At 38.9% G+C, this 5,760-nt stretch overlaps 1 protein-coding gene across 6 annotated transcripts in view; it reads left to right on the top strand.

Moving 5' to 3' along the window:
- The window catches only part of nrxn2b (neurexin 2b), a 743,906-nt gene that overhangs the window by 252,792 nt on the left and 485,354 nt on the right, over positions 1-5,760 (top strand). The gene's annotated exons all lie outside the window — the stretch shown is intronic.

Here is a 5,760-nt window from a genome sequence, read left to right as displayed (position 1 = left end):
ACACACACACACACACACACACACACACACACACACACACACACAGAGGTGTGGACAGAACGAAATGGCATTGCCTCGTTAAGCATAATATTAAGTCCCAGTGAGTCACGGCAGTGCAGCTAAAGCGGTTGCAAGTGTAGTTAGAACGCTGTCCTGTAATTTAATATAATGGCGAGCCGATAGCAGCCGTGGTGCAGTTACACTTCCACTCTGACAGACAGACAGACTGGCGGGAGATTGCACGGCAAGGCAACGTTATTTATATAGCACATTTCAGCAACAAGCAACTCAAAGTGCTTTACTTAAAACATTAAACAGCAGTTAAAAAGAGATGGAAAATAAAAACAGTCTAAAAGAGAATAAAATAAAAAGAATGAAAAGTTTCAGTGCAATGTCAAAATTAAGAGTTAGGGAGATTTGGGAGGGGAGTCTAAAATGTTCTGTAAATAAATAACAAGATAGTCTAAATAAGATAAATAGGTTTGGAATTATTTTTACAACTGAAATTAATTTTTGTTATTACAGAGGGAACTTACCAAAAACAGGTACTGTTGGGTAACCTGAATTTGAGGTACCAGTACCCAACCCTTCTCTCCACTCAATATCACAACATGATATATTTATAGGATGGGAAATGTAACAAAATGGTGAAATACAGCTACTTTTTTTTCTTTCAAATGTGCTTTTGTCTCTTGACTGGATTGATGGAGAAAAAAAAATAAAAACTTATGTCAGACAATTCTCTTTGCAAAGGCAGCAATTAACCAACACTGTATGTTTTTTTCCATGAAGGACTGACTTTGTTTGGAAGGCAAGAGAGCAAGAGACAATGTTTAAAAGCTACTATATCACGTCAAAAACAGTAATGGAATGAATGTGTTTAAATCTTAATCTTTTTTTCTTTGTGTTGGTATCTTCAACACTGCAGTATCAGGTTTAGGTAAATAGGGAGAATATTCAATACTCAGTCTTTGCCACCCAGCACCGGTTCACTTTATTTCATAATCATCGATTCAGGTGGAGGATGTGCCATTTAATCAACCACCAGAGCAAAATCACAGCAAAGATGAGGAATAGGATTTTTTTTTCACAATTTGATGCCTTCAGAATGATTTACCAGCTAGGTGGTCAAATGTATAAGATGGACAGGATGGATTGTTTTCTGAATGACGGAAGGTGAAACAGAAACAAACATACAGTACACAAATGTGCTTGTGTACCTTGTAATATACACAGCCATAACATTGCCCCTTTCACCAGCAGACACACAGAAGCATCTACACATTTTTCTCATCAACTTATGGTTATCCTTTAATTTCTTAATTTTCAAAAATCGTTATTCAATGTGTCTTCTAATTAACACTAGTTCCTTGACAGGAAAACTGTGAAAAACACACTCAAGCTACGTACATACAGAAAGCTTTGTTTACCTTTTGTCACATTGGAGAATGAGCTATATGGAGGGCTGTGGGTGCTAATAAAAACAGGATATGATAACGGATTTAAATTGTATATGTGGTTAACAGCCTGCAGAGGACCAGCTATAACTTAAGACATTGTCACTGGCTGTGAGCTTTTCTTATCTTCACGTGTGAATCCTGTGAAGTCTGTCTTTCACAGCATAATAAATAGCAAGTCACCTTATTTTGAGGTGTGGAGGATGCAGATCTACTATTCAAGGAATTGCGCCAATGGCCTCTTTCTCTTTCTCAGTGTTAGGAGTCAGAACAGTGTGTGACTGTGTGTGAGTCCTGGCCTTGAATGCATATACCACCCCCCTGTGCAGCACTTAGGAGCTAGAATTAAAGTGGATTTAAGGCAGGCAAGAGTTGGAGGAGAGCGAGGGTTTATAACTCTGATTGCCGTGCCCACCACTCATAATGAGACGCATTACAGAGCTGATGTTGTAAGATTAGGGTGACTAAAGAGACATGAGCAGCCTTACTGATCAGGAAAGAGGAAGGGAGGGCAAGATAGGCTGGGGAGAGAGGAAAATAAGTCAGCGGAATGAAGAAAAAGGGGAGAAAATTGAGACCAAAGTAAAAAGATGAGAATTACAAAGACACAAAGGGTGGAGGGAGTCACAAAATTTGGATTATACCATATCTCCTCAACATGAGTTTGATGGATTCAAAGAGCTCTGTAAGTGGCAAAAGGATGTTAATGCTGTGGAAGGTGGCACTGGAGAAAGCAGGGGCTAAAGAAAGAAAAGCAGACAGAGGGGGCAGTAAAAACAGGCAAAGGAAATATCTGTATTCGTGTCAACGTGCAAGAATGGCAGACAAGCTCTTAGTTTTTAAAGTGTTGACAGCCTCTGACAGCGATATAGCTCCATTTTGCTCCGGCCCCATCACCGCCTTGACTGGAATTCAAAACAGGCCGGGATGTCATGTAGTACCCTGACAGGTGTTTGTGTCCCCTTTCCATTAGAACTGCAAGTAATATTTAAAAAATGTCAAGGTTTTTGATATGCACTCAGACTTGTATGGCTGCCCGCTGATGAACAAAAAATTTGCTGCAATATGAATCAGAAATCTGACTAGGGACATGTCAGTTTGCTGTTTGTAAATGTTATTCCTTACCAGATGAAGCAGACTGGGATAAAAAAAGTATAAAAGAAACATTGGTGGATTGTGTAACATGTTTTCAGCCTGCTTTTTCATGCTTGCTGTTGTGCATTGGTAAATAGTTGTAAGAATAGAAGATTTTTTTTTTCTCCAAAAAAATACTATTTGGTTTGCACCACTTAGAACCAAATTGTATATCCGTATTGGGTCAATTTTGTTGTTTCTTGCGCCTGGAAGACACTGTCCAGTATACTGCAGTTTAGAGTTATTGAAGTCCTCTGGCAAAGGGAAAATTTACACGATGCAAATGAGCTTCTAAATTGAGTACCAAATTCCTTGGAAGTGAAAAAATAAATAAAAGGACAATTCATGCTCTGGATTTTTGTATTGAGCTATTAAGAATTATTTTGAACCGTTTTTTATTTTATTCATAACAGATACTTGAGATCATTAATTGGAAACAATGTATCCTTTTGCACATTTTTTTCAGTTTACTATTTCTAATAAACTGTAGAATGCACTGAGATGGTTACAGTTGACCTCTATTCTGCGCTGTGCCCTTTAGAATGAATTCTCTTCCAAGGACACTGTGCCATCCACGAGGAACCTTTTGATAAATGCCTGACGGTGTAACCAAGGACCGCTCTGATTCACAGGGGACTCGGTGACAAACAGCCTTTACTGTGCAACATGGTTTAATAGGCATGTGGACGACCTTCCATACGACTTACACAACATTTTCATCATTGAATGACTGTGGGGTCTGTGTTGTGTGATGGTGTAGAGACAATCACATTTTTACCTATATTGCCTGATTGTCATTGCCTTTGAGAATGCACAGTGAATTGCAATGGATGCATTTCTGGGATTTTGTTCTACAGAGACGGACATTGTTACTCCCAGATGTCAACAATGCAATCCAGTGTCTACAGTTTCTGTACAATTTGCATACATTTCAGTTTATTGATTCACAGTGGGTGGAGAGGGAAATTCATAATGAATCTTCAATAGATGGTTTAATGTCAACGGAGCACAGAAAAATATGGACCTGTGATACAGTCCTGACAATGTATATTGGTTGGTAATATAATAACATTTGTATATTTAGTGTAATATTTGGTCTATTTGATATTGCAGTGAAGCAAGTGGATACGTACATGATGCAGAGATACCTCTGGGGCTAAGTCTTCTGCTGACGTGACCAATGTTTGTCTTTAAACATGTTTTATCAGTCAGTTCTGATCGTTGTATGGAGATACTAGTATAAATGATACATTAATGTATTTTACACCGTGAATCAAAGGATCCTGCTGGGAAAACTAAGAGACTGGGTGGGTGTGTCTAGCACGGTTCTCCAGTGATTTAAATCTTACCTACGTAATTTGAATTTTATTGTCATTGTAATGGGAAAATTACATGTAACCAATGATTTTCGTATTAATTATTCATAATAAATCTTCAATGCCTCTCAGAGTATTTGGTTCCTGTATCTGTCCTCTTGTGATCTCTTTTAGGAGACAACTGGATATGTTATGATTGCATTTTCCAATGAGGATAGAGACGTGGAGCCTGACAGAAACAGTTGCCTAGAACGGTTTATCATAGCAGGTCCCAGGTCGAGACCAGAGCCTATCCAAGAGACATGTCCTTTTTTAACTAAGATAGAATGACCGTCAAGACACTTGGACACACGAGAACAGATTCAGAAATACGTAAGAGCTCCAACTGTCTGCCTGAGGTCCACTGATTGTTATGTTTTGAGATTAAACTGGTTTCCAACAGGTTGGTTTTCCTCTGCACTGCATATAAAGAAGTGTATTACTGATTGTATGGACCAGAATGTGTGGTGTCACTTGTTACTCTGTTTCATTGTAACTGCCATTCTCGTCATTTGTTGATTGTTCTCTCGAAAAATAATTAAACTCTTCACCGAATATCCAAACTTTTAATCCAGTCTCTAGCCTGTCTTTTTTTTGTTTCAACAAGGTCTCTTCTTCATTTTACAAATTCCTCCCTCGCTGAACAGAAACTTCCACAACATCATACATGGGAACAGTCACAAATTTGTGCAGGGCTCCATCCTTGGTCTTCTTCTTTTTTCCTCTATATGCACTTCCCTCATTATTTCTATTCTTTGTTTATTGGTTTTTCAACTAAAACAATCCACAGATTACTGCTTATCAATAACTCAGCTAGACTAGGGCAGCTGCAGTTTTAACTAGGACAAAAACATCAAGTTATTCAACTCCTGTCTTTGGATACCTTGATTGGTTACCTGTATAATACATTTCAAAATCCTCTTTTTGGTTTGCAAAGCACTTGGTCTGGCTCCACAGTACATCTCAGACATGCTTTCAGTTTATTACCCCTGCAGAGGCCTGTACTACGAAGCAAGATTTGTTGTTAACGAGGTAACTTCAGGTTCAACCCAGGGTTTTCTGTATCAGAATCAGAATCAGAAATACTTTATTGATCCCCGAAGGGAAACTCTGTGTTACAGTTGCTCAGATATTAGAAATATAAATAAAGAAATAAAGAAATATAAGGAGTATGGATATTTACAGTTAAATGAATATTATGATACAGTATTTACATAAATAATATAATTAAGGTGTTGCAATGGTGAAAAGTAATAATAATAATAATAATAATAATAGTAGCAGTTGAGTATTGCACACATTACAAGCCAGTGTTATTGCACAAAACAGATGATATTGTCCCGTTTCAACTTCTCTAAGTGTCTGTGTGTTGGACACTTAGAGGGAGGAGTTATAAAGTTTGATGGCCACAGGCGTTGTAGGAAATTGACTTCCTGTGGTGCTCTGTGGTGCATTTTGGGAGAATGAGTATCACTGAAAGTCTCCTGTGATTGAGCAGCAAGCCATGGAGTGTGGTGCGAGACATTGTCCAAGATGGCATGTAGTTTGGACAGCGTCCTCTCTCGACACCACCAACAGAGAGTCCAGATCCACCCCCACAACGTCACTGGCTTGCGAATCAGTTTGTTGAGTCTGTTGGGTCAGTCCGCTACCCTCAGGGGCCTGGCTGCCACCGCCTGCACAGCATGCTAAGAACAGCAAAGAGGATAGCACTGGCCACCACAGACTCATAAAACATCTTCAGCATCTTCCACAACTGTGGATCACTAGTTACCAGGTTAAATTGTCGTGGTAACTTATGCTGAACACCTAAC

The sequence above is a fragment of the Etheostoma spectabile genome, chromosome 19, assembly GCF_008692095.1.
Source record: "Etheostoma spectabile isolate EspeVRDwgs_2016 chromosome 19, UIUC_Espe_1.0, whole genome shotgun sequence".
Taxonomy (NCBI): domain Eukaryota; kingdom Metazoa; phylum Chordata; class Actinopteri; order Perciformes; family Percidae; genus Etheostoma; species Etheostoma spectabile.
This window is presented reverse-complemented; position numbering and strand designations above follow the sequence as displayed.